Source organism: Triticum urartu, unplaced genomic scaffold (assembly GCF_056163025.1).
Source record: "Triticum urartu cultivar PI428250 unplaced genomic scaffold, HENAU_Tu73 scaffold1, whole genome shotgun sequence".
NCBI lineage: Eukaryota > Viridiplantae > Streptophyta > Magnoliopsida > Poales > Poaceae > Triticum > Triticum urartu.
The window spans coordinates 17,942,427-17,958,081 of record NW_028259461.1 but is presented as its reverse complement, the minus strand read 5'-3'; positions in this window follow the sequence as shown (position 1 = coordinate 17,958,081).

Here is a 15,655-nt window from a genome sequence, read left to right as displayed (position 1 = left end):
ATTTAAGAAACTAGTGTATTTTTTTTGAGGGCATAAGCTCCTATCTATATCTACTTTCCTTGAGCATAATATAGGGTTTTTTATTTGATTCTAAATTCCAAGATAACTCATTAGAATTATTAATAAGATGGTCCTAATATATTAGCAATATTTAGATTGCCCCCTCTTTTTATTCACTTTATTACTTCTATTCTAGACCCTATCCCTATGGTTTATTCTTATGAAATATCATATAAAATAGAAGGTATAAGAAATGGATATAATGAAATTCTTGATTCGATCTTACGACCTAATTTATTTGATTAATGGATCAACAACCAAACCACCCATTTTATGAAAAAGAAGGAGCATGGTCTTATTCAAATTCAAAGCGCTTCGTAATCTTCAACCAGTTCTGTGCTTCAATATAATTTCCCGGAGTAAGCGCTATAGCTTGTTTCCAATATTCAGCAGCTTGATCAAACCAAGCTTCCGCAATTTCCGAATCACCCTGTAGAATGGCCTGTTCTCCTCGGTCGGAATAGGAAGTTCCTTCCCTTAGAACCGTACTTGAGAGTTTCCTACCTCATACGGCTCAGAAATTGCTATCTGAATTTCCCCTATCTTAACTGAATTCGATTTATCAAAAATCGATCCAATTTGTTCTTGGGTTAAGCAGAAGAAATTAATTACCTAAGTTTCAAACCCTAATTTTTATCAATAATCAGTTTGATCTTTTTTCCCACCTTCAGAAGAATGAAGCATAGATAGATATAGAGCCTTCGTTCAAATTTTCTGAGAGGTAACTATCCCGGTTTCATATATGAAATCTCTATAGAATCCTTGAAAAAGACTTTTTTCCATAAGAAAGAAAAAAGAACTTACTATCTTTGGGATCTGATACTACACCGCTGCTTAATCCCTTAGTGGATCGGCTCTATTACATAAGCGGATTCCTAAATTTTGCCCCATATCATGGGATAAGTAAGCAGTTTTTTTTAGTTGTATCGACCCAGTCGCTCACTAATTGATCTTTACGGTGCTTTCTCTATCAATTTGAGAAACTTTATCCATAGAGTAGTAGTATAGGCCATACTTTCTTCGTTTTTTGATTCTCGTGAAGTGTCCTTCCTTCCTACAGCTGATAGGGAAAAATCGTTGTTTTTACGATCCCTATGTAGAAAGCCCTTTTTTTCTAGTATTTACTAGAAAATTTGATCCTCTCTTTTTTTTTTTTCTTTCTATAGTGGAGATAGTCGCACGTAATGACAGATCACGGCCATATTATTAAAAGCTTGCGGTAAGAAGGGGTTTCGTTCTAGTGCCCGGAAATAATATTCCAAAGCCTTTGTATGCTCTCCATTGCTTGTGTGTATAAGGCCTATGTTATAGAGTATATAACTTCGATCATAGGGATCGATTTCTAGTCGCGTAGCTTCATAATAATTTTGCAAAGCTTCCGCATAATTTCCTTCGGATTGAGCCAACATCCGTTACGGTCGTTCATTCTATTCAAAAAATCTCCGTTCCAAAACCGTACATGAGGTTTTCATCTCATACGGCTCCTCCCTTCTGTACATAATAGTACTAAGCGAAATAATCTATAGAATCAAAATAGAATTAGTCCCGTCTCATTATGAACCGAAAGGGGCTGGTATTTTTCCAAGAAATCTCTAGCCAACCTTCCCACAAGAGGTTTTTCTTAACACCAATGAATTCTATTAATGCTAGAGGAAAACGATAGCTCCAATAATTTCTTTGTTCTCAACGCCTCCTATTTAGAGGAATTAGCTACTTCAACGATCTTTGATGGTTATAGGGGTATCCAAAGTACAAACCTGATGGTTGTTTGTTATCCCAACCATTCTTCCCAGCCCTGATACCGATCAGGAAAGGGGTAATTTCTAACAAAGTTTTTCTCTTGTTGATTCCTATTTCTAGGTGTAGTGCTTTTCTCCCCTATGCTGCCTACGGATACTAATAGAGTAGGATTGGCCTGTAATCCATACCATACCATATCCTGTAGGTGTAACCTTTCGCTCAATACTCAAATCTACAATTGAAGTATCTGAAGCCGCATCAATCGAGGATACACGACGGAAGGAATTGTTAGTTCGCCTCACCTTCCCGAAGCGTGGGTTTGTTTGCTTTACAAATTTGGTTCTCTCTATGCCAACCCCCCTCTCTTTTTCGTAAGACTGAGGTATAGGTAGGGCTAAAAAAAAGCAAAAAAAAGAGTCAAATCGCACCATCTCTATAATAAGTAAATGCCTTTTTTTCTCCTGAGGTTGTCGGAATTATTCGCAATAAAATATTGGCTACAATTGAGGAGGTCTTATCAATGAAATTTCCATTTCCACGGGATCTAGGCATAATTCCCAACCCATTCTATATAGAATTGTTTTCATTCCTTCACAAAATAACATAAAAACAAACACATTCGATTCTTATAATTATAAATAGATTGATCCATATGCTCTACTCTAAATCCATATGCTTTAAATGGATAAGAGAGATATGGATTTTCCGCTCAGCTCAAATTGTATCCTTTTCCTTCTGCTTGGACACGAAGAGATATGAAATATTTGACTAAGACTGGATTTCATTCCACTTTCCTATTTCTGAACAACAACTTATGTTATCAACTATTTCGTGTTTTCAAAGTTATTAATTGTCTCATACCCTATTTTTGATTTCGATAGTATGGTGTAGCGTATCTTATGCAAACGGAATTCTAAGGTTTCTTTATTTTATTATGCAATAAGAAGAATTCTTCCATTTTCTTTTTCTTTAGTTGCGGGAAAACCCAAATTAAAACTTTTATTTTATAGCGAGCGCAATTTCTAGTAAAAAATCCTGTATCCTTCCACTTAGATCAAAAGGAATTTTTCCAATAGAACTATGGAACCCCCGAGTGGTTGCGGTTGTACCTGTACTGCAGGAATAAGAAAACTCGCTATTCACTCAGTTTATTTTCCATAATAAGTTATGTAGGAGATGGCCGAGCGGTTCAAGGCGTAGCATTGGAACTGCTATGTAGACTTTTGTTTACCGAGGGTTCGAATCCCTCTCTTTCCGTTTTTCTTAATTCATCAACGTTAAGGATCACAATGTATCAAATCAAATAACAATTTTTTCCAGCAATAATATAATATCTTATATTATCTTATTTTGATTTAATAGAAATTAGAAATTCTCTATAGCAAATTACTGTGGTATGTAAAATACACATAGAGGAAAAAAGAAAAAAGGATCCTAATCCTAGGGTTAATCAATTTTAGCTAGTTGATGGGAAAATACAAATTAATGGTAATGGTCTTAGGGCGATTTAGTTCGGGGAAAGGGGAAGGGGAAGAAAATTCTATGAACCTTTCCTTTTTTCGTTAAGTTCAAGTCTGACGAGAGTAATATTCTACAACTAACAACTCATTTATTTTGAGACCGACCCACTTCCTATCTAGGATTTTATTTACTAGTCCTTTATATTCCAACGTGTCAATCGCCAAATGCTTTGGCAATTTCCCCGGGTCCGATGAAGCAATATAATTTTGAACCAGACCTTTTGATCTTTGGTTATCTTTCGTAGTAATAATATCTCGGGGTTTGCAACGAAAACTTGGTATATTGACTATACGACCATTAACTAAAATATGTCTATGGTTGACTAATTGGCGGGCCCCAGGAATGGTTGAAGCCATACCCAATCGAAAAAGGATATTATCCAAACGCATTTCAAGTAATTGTAGTAAAACCTGGCCTGTTGACCTTTTTGCTTTTCCAGCGATATGTACATATCTAAGTAATTGTCGTTCTGTCAGACCATAATGAAAACGCAATTTCTGTTTTTCTTGAAGACGAATACGATATTGCTCCTTTTTCCCAGAATTGAATTTTTTTTTAAGATTACTTCCGGATTTAGGTGTTTTTCTAGTGAGTCCTGGTAAAGCTCCCAGACGGCGTATTTTTTTTAAACGAGGTCCTCGATAACGGGACATGAAGACTCCTTTTTTTATTTTATTGAAATTTCATTTTACACAATTAATTTCATTGTATTTACATTACAGAATACATCGAAATTAAAACTGAATTAAACTACAGGATAAACAGAGTAAAATCAACTAAAGTACCCCAAAAAATGGAATTTCATCAAAATCTTTTTTTTTTGTATATATATTATTTATTTTATTGTTTTGTATCTAGCAAAATTGTAAGGTAAAAAACATAAAAGATCCTGGATTCTCCATTTAATTCGGAAAAAAAGAGATTCTTGTTCGTAGAACATCGATAGAGAAAAAAAAGCCGACTATCGGATTTGAACCGATGACCCTCGCATTACAAATGCGATGCTCTAACCTCTGAGCTAAGTGGGCTTACATAACGGAAATAGTGTAACAAATAGAAATAGGTATAGTATAGGAAATCCGTAAAATCTCAGATATTAGTTATTAATCTTAGCTATTAACTAGTTCTAAATTTGAAGTTATACTTATAAAAATAAAAAAATACTAAAACTTCTTAAAGATAAAGTTAGCTTGATATGCTTAACTATAGGATATTAAAAAATAAAATTATAGAATTTATTGGTATTTTCATTCGATCATTATAGACTTTATTATTTGTTAATAATTTGAGGATTAATATTTCACTAAGGGGAACATAGAGTCAGAGTAAATAAAATTGCTAATTCTGATTAGAAAAAAAGAATAAATATCAAGCGTTATAGTATAATTTTGAATACTATAAAAAAGTAAGACGGGAGGTGGGGGAGATAAAAACTTTTGGATATATTGATTCGGATTGAATTGCAAATACATCAAGGATAGAATCAATTCAATTCTGAATTGCAATAAGCAAGCGAGGTCTCTCAAATAGAGTCGAACTGAACTGCTAGACTACGTTGAGTGATGAACTCAATGATTCAAAAAAAAAACTAAGAGATGGATGAAATTACACAAGGAATCCTGGTCTCAAAGAAGAGGGAAATGGGGATATGGCGAAATCGGTAGACGCTACGGACTTGATTGTATTGAGCCTTGGTATGGAAACCTGCTAAGTGGTAACTTCCAAATTCAGAGAAACCCTGGAATTAAAAAAGGGCAATCCTGAGCCAAATCCGTGTTTTGAGAAAACAAGGGGTTCTCGAACTAGAATACAAAGGAAAAGGATAGGTGCAGAGACTCAATGGAAGCTGTTCTAACGAATCGAGTTAATTACGTTGTGTTGTTAGTGGAATTCCTTCTAGTTCTAAATTAGAGAAAGAGGGGTTTTATACCTTATACATTTAATAAACACGTATAGATACTGACATAGCAAACGATTAATCACAGAACTCATATTATATTCTAATTATAATATAGGTTCTTTATCTTTTTTAAAAATGAAATTAGAAATGATAATGATTATGAAATAAAAAACTCATATCATAATTTTTTTTTTTCATTATTGTGAATCCACTCCAATCGAATATTGAATAATCAAATTCTTCAATTAAAATTCAAAGTTTTCGAGATCTTTAAAAAAGTGGATTAATCGGACGAGGACAAAGAGAGAGTCCCATTCTACATGTCAATACTGACAACAATGAAATTTCTAGTAAAAGGAAAATCCGTCGACTTTATAAGTTGTGAGGGTTCAAGTCCCTCTATCCCCAAATCCTCTTTTATTCCCTAACTATACTATATTATTATTATTTATCCTCTTTTTTTTTTTCTTTTTATCAATGCACTTTTTTTTCTTTTTATCAATGCAATGGGTTTAAGATTCATTAGCTTTCTCATTCTACTCTTTCACAAAGGAATGCGAAGAGAACTCAATGGATCTTATCCTATTCATTGAATAGATTTCTTTTTTATTAGAGTATCGGCAAGAAATCTTGGTTATTCACTCTATTTTTAAGTTTTATTTAAGTAAACCATGCACAATGCATAGGACTACCCCCCCCATTTTCAAATTTAAAATTTGAAATACTTTAATTAATTTTTAGTCCTTTTAATTGACATAGATACAAATACTCTACTAGGATGATGCACAAGAAAAGGTCAGGATAGCTCAGTTGGTAGAGCAGAGGACTGAAAATCCTCGTGTCACCAGTTCAAATCTGGTTCCTGGCAGAGAAAAAAAAAAAAAAGATCCACCGAATAGGTATTGATCCAAATACCTCGAGATGGATTGTGATACATATTCATTAATAATATTTATTCATCTAAGTGGATAAATCTATAATATAAATATAGAGGCACTTCTTTTTCTTTTTAAAGAAGTTTTAAAATATATCTTTTCTTTATGATAAAGAAGGGGGTGAGATTCCCCTTTATTTTTTTGCGTTTCTTAATTTTGTATTCCGCTATTCCGACGAATATTTTTTTAGTCTTGCTTATCTTTATCTTATCTTATTTTCCTAGTTGTGCTAAGTAATGTGCGCGGTACAAAGTTCCTGGTAGAGAACTTCTTTGAGTCATCCTATTTTTCTGTTCATATGAAGGAAATTAATATGCGATTTTCAAAATAGGGGAATCCAAATGAAACCCTTTTTTTGCTCAGTCTATCTGGAATGCTTTTGTATAATTAGGAATTAATTATAAATAGGTATTCCGTTTCATCTAGGAAAAGAACCTAAAAATATTCCTTGACTTGAATAAAATCTGGAGTTGTGTTGTATAAGTGAGCATGAATTTCTTATCATTCAATGAGCATCTTGTATTTCATAAAAATTGGGGGTTATATAATCCTTACGTAAGGGCCAGCCTATCCAACTTTCAGGCATTAGGATACGTTTAAGGCGCGGATGATTATCATAAGAGATTCCCACCATATCATAAGATTCGCGTTCTTGAAAATCGGCACTTCTCCAAATCCAGAAGACAGACGGAATTCTAGGATTATCCTTTTGGGCAAAGACTTTTATGCAGACTTCTTCTGGATTATCTATACCATATTGTATTCTCGTAAGATGATACACGCTAGCTAAAGATCCACCGGGTGCTACATCATAAGCACATTGGGAGCGTAAATAATTGTAACCATATACATATAAAATGACAGCAATGGAATCCCAATCCCCTGCTTTTATTTGTAAAGTCTCTATTCCTCGGTGATCAAAGCCCAAAGATCTATGAACCACCTCATGTTTGACTAGCCAATTAGATAACCAACCCTGCTGCATTGTCTTCATCTCTCCCTCTTTGTATAAATATTTCACATTTCGGATGCAAGTTTGAAAGATTGCCCTGCTTTTTATTTTTCTACACAAAAGAGCCCCTCTCCTAATTCACTAATTTGTAGGAAGGTACTGAACTTTTGGATTTGAAAAAAGTTTCAGAAGATATATCTAATGTAGATGGTGATTGATAGAGCAATTCTTGCTCATAAGTTCCTGTATGAGTACTGCGCCTAACATAAAGCTTGTGACTGGTAGTAAAACATCTATTTTTATTTTGAGATAGAGTTTGATCCTCAACTATTTCTCGCGATATCTTCTTACGAAGTTTTGTTAGGGCATCTATAACTGCCTCCGGTTTAGGTGGGCAGCCCGGCAAGTAGACATCCACAGGAATTAACTTATCAACTCCCCGAACAGTACTATAGGAATCCGTACTGAACATTCCCCCTGTAATAGTACAGGCTCCCATAGCAATGACGTATTTTGGTTCAGGCATTTGCTCGTATAATCTCACTAAAGAGGGAGCCATTTTCATTGTTACCGTACCGGCTGTTAAAATTAGGTCTGCTTGCCTAGGACTTGATCTTGGTACCAATCCATAACGATCAAAGTCGAATCGTGAGCCTATTAATGAAGCAAATTCAATGAAACAACAACTGGTACCGTATAGAAGGGGCCATAAACTGGAGAGTCTTGACCAATTCGAAAGATCATTTGGTGTAGTTGAAATAACAGAATTGGAACTTGTTTGGTCAAGTAAGGGAAACTCAATCAAATTCATAACTGTCTCAATAGAATCTTTTCCTTCTTTTTTTTTGTCTAAATATTCAGTTAAGACCATTCCAAGGCTCCTTTTCGCCATGCATAAACTAAACCAACAACTAAGATAAGCACGAAAATCAAAGCTTCGATAAAAACGGATACACCCAATACGTCGAAACTCATTGCCCAAGGGTATAGAAAGACGGTTTCCACATCAAAAACAACAAAAACGAGCGCAAACATATAATAGCGTATTCGGAATTGTACCCAAGCCCCTCCCATGGGTTCTATACCCGATTCATAACTAGAAAGCTTCTCTGGTCCTTCACTAACCGGGGCTAAAAGTCCTGAAATCGAAAATGCCAAAATAGGAATAAGGCTTGCTATTATTAGAAATGTCCAAAAAATATCATATTCGTGAAGCAGAAACATAATGTACTCCCATTAATGTGGAATAGGCGGAACTTAAATTAGTCAATTCAATTCAGCATTGTCAATTTATCCAGAACTTCTCTCTTTTCCTCGGTGAAACAAGAATCTTTTTTGTTCAAACAAAAGCGCTTAGTTTAAGTTTAGCCTTTGTTTCCTCTGTGCTGCATCTTCTTTAAAGATTCATCCAATGGAATCCCAACTCCCTTTCTTTTGGATTTCCATTCTATTTAGATATGGTGTATGTAGATCTAATTCTTATATAAAGAAAACTTTCTCGTTTCACTTTGTCTCGCTTTCTCTAGAATCTCTAGAAAAAAGAATAGCTCTATCCTTTATTTAATATTTAATAATAAAATAATAAGAGACTATTAAATAAAAATGAGAATACTACTAAATTAGAACCTAATTAAGATAGTAGGACTAATCTATGCAGTATAATTAATGAGAAGTAATACTATAAAATAAAAATAAAGAACTCTATTTCAGAACTATGAGACAGAATATTCTGTTTTCTTATTTACTCTTTACTTTATTTTTTCTATTTAAAGTTGATCAATTTACATAATGTATCTATAAACAAAGTAATAAATATACTTAAAACAAAGTAGGAATTCGCAAAATGGATAAAATCATTGCAGTTATTATAGGGAAGTCTAGAGATATCCTATTTGAAGGAGGACGGGATTCAAATCAGGGAAAGGATCCTTTCTTCTATTGATTTGATAGAAATTCGTTTTTCTTTTCCTGTCTGTATGATTTTGATTTTCGATGAATGAGCCTTTGGTAATGCTTTTATCTCTATTCTATGTCGCAGGCGCCTATCCAGTCTATAAACAAATACTAATGAGAAAATGAAAACTATACTAAACTAAAGAAAACATAGGATAGAGATCCTAAAATCTAAAAAAGGGCATATTAGGGCTATACGGATTCGAACCGTAGACCTTCTCGGTAAAACAGATCAAACGGATTATTATCGAAATGATTTGAACTGTTTCAAAGACCCAACATGCATTTTTTTGCATTGGGCTCTTTCATAAACTGATTTAAAGATCAGTTAGTCCACCATAGTTTTTCTTTACGGAAAGATAATGAGATGGCTCCCTGTGCTCTGATTGATTTTTTGTATTATGATCTATCTAGGAGCAATACCAAAGTGTTTCAAAGGAGGATTACCTTGACTTAGGTCTGCCTCCGGTCTAAATTAAATCAACCTAAGTGAAATGGAGTCTCTATCGTTCCACTGCAAGAGTTAACTATGAGACTTCATACACCTTAAAGTTCATAGAACGAAAAGAAGTTTTTTGGAGGCCCTTATCCTCATTACGCCTAGCATTTAGTGGGCTGGATATTTACCTTATCAACTAGCAAATCCATAAGGGTTCTATTTGATTAGGCACCTGAATTGGCACCTGAATCGGACTGAACCGACTGTTTGTCAGGCTACTGTTCTCCTATTCTCTCGAATCTATGAAGTAAGACATTGATTTTGCAATAAGATCGATTATGTTCATTGCATAATAAGCTCCTTTGAAAAGCATTGGCGCACGTGTAAACGAGTTGCTCTACCGAACTGAGCTATAGCCCTTATCAGAGATATCTTAACATATAGATAATTTCTTGTCAAGATGAATATTTTCTAATGCCAGAGGATACCCCTTTGATCTGTATCTGTTTAGTATTTAGTTTAGTATTTAGTATATAACAGACCAATAACAGAGCGGTATTGCTTAGAAAAGGGATTCAATATATAATCGATCGAAGTAATGGGTCTTCCTTTGTGGTGATAAATTGCCTACTTAACTCAGTGGTTAGAGTATTGCTTTCATACGGCGGGAGTCATTGGTTCAAATCCAATAGTAGGTAAGTAGGTAGAAAAATTACTAGATAGCATTGGACTTACTTCGCTTCGCTATCTAATAACTTTTTCTACCCCTCTTCCCTTTTTCTTTGTATCAACTATAAACCACTGGATTGTCTTCAATTGGATGGGGGAATCCAATTGACAGCCTCGATTCGTATCCTAGCTCGTCTGAGAGCGAGCTTCGCTTCAACCAAATCTTTCGTACCCTCAGCTTTACTCAAGTTAGCTTCGGCTATTTCAAGTGCCTTTTGAGCTTCTTCCGGATCAATATCACTACCCAGTTCCGCATCATTTCCTAAAATGATGATCTCATTATTAACTATTCTCGCAAAACCGCTCCACAGAATCGCTGTTAACCATTGGTCGTTGAGGAGGCGTATTCTCAAAGGACCCATATCTACTGCTGTGTTAATGGGGGCGTGGTTTGGTAATACGCCAATTTGGCCACTATTAGTGGATAAAATGATTTCTTTCACTTCACAATCCCAAATAATTCGCTTAGGAGTCAGTACATAAAGATTTAATTTCATTTCTTCGATTTGTTCTCCTCTTCTAAGGTTATAGCTTTCGTGCTAGCTTCATCGATGTTACCCACCAAATAAAAAGCCTGTTCAGGTAGGCCGTCTAATTCTCCGGAAAGGATTAGTTGAAATCCCCTAATAGTTTCCGCAAGAGCAACATACTTTCCTGGAGAACCAGTAAAAACTTCTGCCACAAAGAACGGTTGTGATAAGAAACGCTCAATTTTTCTTGCTCTTGCTACAGTTAAACGATCCTCTTCCGATAATTCATCCAAGCCAAGAATTGCGATAATGTCCTGAAGTTCTTTGTAACGTTGTAAAGTTTCCTTAACTCTTTGCGCAGTTTCATAATGTTCGTTGCCAACGATCCGAGGCTGTAACATAGTCGAGGTTGAATCTAAAGGATCTACTGCTGGATAAATACCCTTGGAAGCTAATCCTCTGGAAAGTACGGTAGTAGCATCCAAATGTGCAAATGTTGTGGCAGGGGCAGGGTCGGTCAAATCGTCTGCAGGTACATAAACTGCTTGAATCGAAGTTATAGATCCCTTTTTAGTAGAAGCAATTCTTTCTTGCAAAGAACCCATTTCTGTACTAAGAGTAGGTTGATAACCCACTGCGGAGGGCATTCTCCCTAATAAAGCGGATACCTCTGATCCTGCTTGAACAAAACGAAAGATATTATCGATAAATAAAAGCACGTCTTGCTTATTAACATCTCGGAAATATTCCGCCATAGTTAGGGCAGTTAAACCAACTCTCATACGAGCTCCCGGTGGTTCATTCATTTGGCCATAGACTAGAGCTACCTTTGATTCCTCAATATTTTTTTCATTAATTACTCCGGATTCCTTCATTTCCATATAAAGATCATTTCCTTCACGAGTCCGTTCCCCTACTCCACCGAATACGGATACGCCCCCATGAGCTTTAGCAATGTTATTGATTAATTCCATGATCAGTACTGTTTTACCTACTCCAGCCCCCCCAAATAGTCCTATTTTTCCTCCACGTCGATAAGGAGCTAAAAGATCGACGACCTTAATACCTGTTTCAAAGATGGATAATTTCGTATCTAACTCGATAAAGGCAGGCGCAGATCTATGAATAGGGAACGTTGCACTACTATCTACAGGACCCAAATTGTCAACAGGCTCCCCAAGAACGTTGAAAATTCGTCCGAGAGTAGCTCCACCGACCGGAACACTGAGAGGAGCTCCCGTGTCAATCACTTCCATTCCTCTCATCAACCCGTCCGTAGCACTCATAGCTACAGCTCTAACTCGATTATTTCCTAATAATTGTTGTACCTCACAAGTCACATTAATTTGCTTATCGGCAGTGTCTCTACTCTGGACTACCAAAGCGTTATAAATATAAGGTAACTTGCCTGGGGGAAAAGTGACATCCAGCACGGGTCCAATAATTTGATCGATACGACCTGTACTTTTTTCTTCAATTGTGGAAACCCCGGGAGGAGAAGTAGTAGGATTGGTTCTCATAATTATCACATAATTAAAAAAAAGGAATTTGTCGAAATTTTTCTTTTTTTATTGTTGAATAATGCCAAATCAAATCAAAAAAAATCCAAAAGTAAAAAGGAAATGAATTAGTTAATTCAATAAGAGAGAAAAGGGGACCAGGACTTGATTTCGTTGCCCAAGCGAATCCCATTCAATCGTTTACTCATGGAATGAGTCCATTGGAAAGTTCAATCAATCTTTTTTTTCATATACATTTTGCCTTTTGTGGAGGATCTGTGCCTACTCTACTTTCCTATCTAGGACTTCGATATACAAAATATATACTACTGTGAAGCATAGATTGCTGTCAACAAAGAATTTTATTAGTATTTAGTTAGGTATTTGCATTCAAAATAAGAAAAGAGAACTATTAAGAACTTGTAAAATAAGGATTAGGAATTAATTTGGGTTGCGCTATATCTATCAAAGAGTATACAATAATTATGGATTTGGTAAATCAAATCCATGGTTTAATAACGAACCGTGTTAACTTACCATAACAACAACTCAATTCCTATCGAATTCCTATATTGGAATTCCTATAGGATAGAACATACACAGGGTGTACGCATTATATATGAATGAAACATATTCATTAACCTAAGCATGCCCTCAATTTTCTTTAATGAGTTGATATTATATTAATTGAATATCCTTTTTGTTTTACGAGATTTTTGCTAAAGTTTCATTTACGCCTAATTAACATCGAGTAGACCCTGTTATTGTGAGAATTCTTAATTCAAGAGTTATAGGGAGGGACTTATGTCACCACAAACAGAAACTAAAGCAGGTGTTGGATTTCAAGCTGGTGTTAAAGATTATAAATTGACTTACTACACCCCAGAGTATGAAACTAAGGATACTGATATCTTGGCAGCATTCCGAGTAAGTCCTCAGCCTGGGGTTCCGCCCGAAGAAGCAGGGGCTGCAGTAGCTGCCGAATCTTCTACTGGTACATGGACAACTGTTTGGACTGATGGACTTACCAGTCTTGATCGTTACAAAGGACGATGCTATCACATCGAGCCTGTTGCTGGGGAAGACAACCAATGGATCTGTTATGTAGCTTATCCATTAGACCTATTTGAAGAGGGTTCCGTTACTAACATGTTTACTTCCATTGTAGGTAACGTATTTGGTTTCAAAGCCCTACGTGCTCTACGTTTGGAGGATCTACGAATTCCCCCTACTTATTCAAAAACTTTCCAAGGCCCGCCTCATGGTATCCAAGTTGAAAGAGATAAGTTGAACAAGTACGGTCGTCCTTTATTGGGATGTACTATTAAACCAAAATTGGGATTATCCGCAAAAAATTATGGTAGAGCGTGTTATGAGTGTCTACGTGGTGGACTTGATTTTACCAAAGATGATGAAAACGTAAACTCACAACCATTTATGCGCTGGAGAGACCGTTTTGTCTTTTGTGCCGAAGCTATTTATAAATCACAGGCCGAAACCGGTGAAATCAAGGGGCATTACTTGAATGCGACTGCGGGTACATGTGAAGAAATGATTAAGAGAGCTGTATTTGCAAGAGAATTAGGGGTTCCTATTGTAATGCATGACTACTTAACTGGGGGATTCACCGCAAATACTACTTTGGCTCATTATTGCCGCGACAATGGCCTACTTCTTCACATTCACCGTGCAATGCATGCAGTTATTGATAGACAGAAAAATCATGGTATGCATTTCCGTGTATTAGCTAAAGCATTGCGTATGTCTGGGGGAGATCATATCCACTCCGGTACAGTAGTAGGTAAGTTAGAAGGGGAACGCGAAATGACTTTAGGTTTTGTTGATTTATTGCGCGATGATTTTATTGAAAAAGATCGTGCTCGCGGTATCTTTTTCACTCAGGACTGGGTATCCATGCCAGGTGTTATACCGGTAGCTTCAGGTGGTATTCATGTTTGGCATATGCCAGCTCTGACCGAAATCTTTGGGGACGATTCTGTATTACAATTTGGTGGAGGAACTTTAGGACATCCTTGGGGAAATGCACCTGGTGCAGCAGCTAATCGAGTGGCTTTAGAAGCCTGTGTACAAGCTCGTAACGAAGGGCGCGATCTTGCTCGCGAAGGTAATGAAATTATCCGAGCAGCTTGCAAATGGAGTCCTGAACTAGCCGCAGCTTGTGAAGTATGGAAGGCGATCAAATTCGAGTTCGAGCCGGTAGATACTATTGATTAACTAGATAAAACTAAAGATAAAGAAGGTATAAATAAAAAAGAAACGAAATAAAAAGAGAAAAAAATCAGTTATGAAATGCAGTAATTCTTCTTTATTCTTCTAATTGATTGCAATTAAACTCGGCTCAATCTTTTTTAGAAAAAAAAGATTGAGCCGAATAAAAATAGATCATGATATGATCATGAGACTTGACAAATTGAGATTCGTCTATTCTATATATCTAGAATATATATATTAAGGTATAATACAATAAAGAAATACAAATAAAATAATAAAATAATAAAATATAGTATTATCATATGATAATGATAATGGAATCAAATACGCAGTATTTACAGAAAAAAGTCTTCGTTTATTGGGAAAGAATCAATATACTTTTAATGTCGAATCGGGATTCACTAAGACAGAAATAAAGCATTGGGTCGAACTCTTCTTTGGTGTTAAGGTGGTAGCTGTGAATAGCCATCGACTACCTGGAAAAGGTAGAAGAATAGGACCTATTCTGGGCCATACAATGCATTACAGACGTATGATCATTACCCTTCAACCGGGTTATTCTATTCCACTTCTAGATAGAGAAAAAAACTAAAGGAGAATGAATGAAAAAAGACATAGTTTGGAAGTTAGACCTTTTTATAGGACTCTCTTTCAATTTCAAAAAAGAGGACGTTTGAAACTTTTAACAGGCGTAATCGTGAGTCAACAAGTGACTCGAACTGTGTGTAAAAAAAGAAGCATTTTTTTTTTTTCAAAATGCTAGAACTAGATAAGGAAGTTTTCTATAACCTTGAGAAAAAGGATAAAAAGGTAGTTTTTTTTTAGTTTATGACTCCGATCAAGAGCGAGAAATCCTTGATTTGGGATTGGACATAGAACCTGGACCCATCGTAGAGACGTTTAGTTCAAAAGAAAGGATCGTATCCTGATGGTAAGAATTATACTTTCGTGGAAATACAGCGCTATAGACTTCAATGCGGTAGAGTAGACGTTTTGTTTCTAATTTTTCTGGACCAAACCTCCGCTCCGACCCAACGATACAATGAATTTTTTCTGTTCATATTCATAAATAAAAAAGATTCGGAATCGCAATGCTACTATATGCGTCCAGAGGAGTATTTGGAATAATATTCTTCTATAATCCATTATTGCGGGGGGTCTTACTAACAGGGCTTCGCTGCACGGGACAGGTCTTCGTCGAAAAGCTAACTCCACCCGGCATTTT